The sequence below is a fragment of the Penaeus monodon genome, chromosome 10 (assembly GCF_015228065.2).
Source record: "Penaeus monodon isolate SGIC_2016 chromosome 10, NSTDA_Pmon_1, whole genome shotgun sequence".
NCBI classification, from domain to species: Eukaryota; Metazoa; Arthropoda; class Malacostraca; order Decapoda; family Penaeidae; genus Penaeus; species Penaeus monodon.
Window position 1 is genome coordinate 18,978,747 of NC_051395.1, and position 2,500 is coordinate 18,981,246.

Here is a 2,500-nt window from a genome sequence, read left to right on the forward strand (position 1 = left end):
AATTTAGAAAAGGAACAGCTATTGTTTGCGAACCACAGACGGGGACACCCGCTCTGGCGTTGGGCGACTTCAAGGTGAAAATCGTTGCTGATATCTTCGTGAAATGCTGTTGGCAACCTTTTTTAGAGGTACCGGCGGAGAGCGGTTCAAGTTCGATCGCCGTCCAGCCACACGTGCGTGAGGCACCGAACGCCGCCTCGTAATCACGACGAGCGCTGCTGCTGTTGAGGTTTTACTTGAAGTCGTGTCGCGCCGGCTTCCCTCGCTGCCTCGATACAATGCCAAGAGCGATGAGGTCAATATGGAGTGGTATTCCAAGTGCTGCAGCATCGGTGTTGTGGTGTTTGCAAGCATTCCCCTCCCCGCTCCCCCCCCACACACACACACAAAGGAAGTTTGGGGTTGTTGCTGACCGGGGGTGGATGCGAGACGCGGAAAAGGACACAATACCCCTCGTTGCATGGAGCCGCCTTGCTGGGGCAAAAAGCGTGCGGCGAAGAGTCCAAGTCTGAGGTTCTCTGGGGCTGAACGAGCATATATTCTTCTGCGGCTTGATACTGCGAACGTTTTGGCACCCAGGCGTTGTAGCACGTCTCCGCGTGTTCTCGTCTCGTGGCGTTCATGAAGAAGGAACTTTGATGGAAAGATTATTTGTTCCGCCACGGCTCTTGTCAGGGAGGTGGTCACGGGGAGCGGCGTCGTGCATGTTACCCGTGTGTTTGTTTTCTCTCTGCTGCAAGACTTCACTCTACTCTGCTGCCCCCCCATCTCTACACCGCTCCATTACAACCGTCTCTATACAACTCTCTCTCTCCCCCCCCCATTACTTCCTGATTCCCCACACCCTTTCGCCCCCCGAAACTCTCACTCTCAACTCTTTTCTCAATCACGCTCCTCAACCCTTTCGCGTCTCGCTACCTGCATTCTTTCATCCTCCCCTTTTTATTCTTGTTTTGTCTGGCCCTTCTGATTATCCTTTCCCACTCTTTTCGTAGGTTTCGAGTCGGTTGCCCCCAGTCAGTTTTTGTGATATTTGCCGGACTGGCAGCTTATCCCAGGCAACATATCCCAGCACACCAATGCATAATCGCTAGTCCTTGAGACGCCCTTTCCGAGAAGTTTGGCAGAGGCGTTGGAGGGGCGGCCGCTGGGGCAGATGAGGTGTGTTTGTTTGTCGCAAGGGTGGCGAGCGTCGCCTCGTCTCCTGCGGGCGCAAACCAGCGTGCTTCCAGGCCGTCTTCAACGGTATCTCGTGCATGGCTAAAGGCTTGGCAAGGGCACGGTGACGACAGTGCACCTAGCCCTTGTCCGAGCCCGAGAACCTTATTCCACTATGTGCAGGCAACACAAGGAGAGCAGGCGTTCGTGGGTGTGACGCTCTTTAAGCTCATACTTCGTGGTAAAATATTGCATGTAGGTCATTACGAAGAGGACACTTGTTATATAAGTTGCGACCCAAAGTTAGGACGGGGGCAAGCGAGGCGAAGGTAATTGTAAGAGTGCATGGCAGACACTCGGCGGGAAGACCATGGAGGGCGGGGCAGGGAGGTGAGAGAGCGGCGAAGGCGGGCGGGCAGGCCGGCAGGATCGGAGACGGGAGCGGCCCGAGGCGTTTCCGGTGCCGGGCGCCCTCCTCATGCCGACCAAGGACGGCCGGAGGTTGGTCTCCAACCCCTGAACGAACACGCGGTTTTGTTCTTGTCTTCGTTCTGGTGAACTGTGCATGACGAGCGGCTTTTGTTCATCCCCTAGACTCGCTCACTCACCCGTGCATGCTCTTAAGTGTTCTCGCTCACATGAGGCTGGGCGAGATGCGGCCGTGTTGCGTCAGCATCACCAAATGCTGTAAAAGGCGCCTGAGATGATGTGTGTCTACATGTTACACTAGAGGTGGCACAAGGACACGCAGGAAGGACACCGAAGGGGTTTACACAACCCACTGAGGCCCACGCGTACAGCCAGCCAGCGGAGACCATATTTGTAAGCCCTTAAGTTCCTCGACTAGTATGAATTCAGTTCTCTGACATGCACAGTCGCCTTTTTTAGGCTATATGCTCATCAGAAACCCGTAACGGAAAAGATGGCAGAGATTTCGCTTGCGATATGCTCTGAAGTTGATATCCATTTCATTTACTTTTTTCTGTTCAAACAGTTCAACAGATAAGTGTCTAGATTTCTCTTCAGGTCTTTATTATTATGAGAATGAAACGTGATCTGGATGTCAAGGATAGCATAAATAACTTCATCTTTTTGGGCTGACTGAACTTTCTATGAATGACGAGAATATAGGACGAAAACGTTAGTCCCAGGTCATGAGATACGAACATTAAGCAAAGCGATGAGTAAGGCAAGAGTGTGAGGTCATACAGCAGAGCGAGGCGGTTTGTGAGGGGCGCCACGAAGTATGAAGGTCGCGGCTGGAAGTTGTGGCGAGACCCTTCCTCCCGTGGCTGCTTGCATGGCTGACTGCCCCTCCCTTCCCTCCACCCTCCCCCTCCCC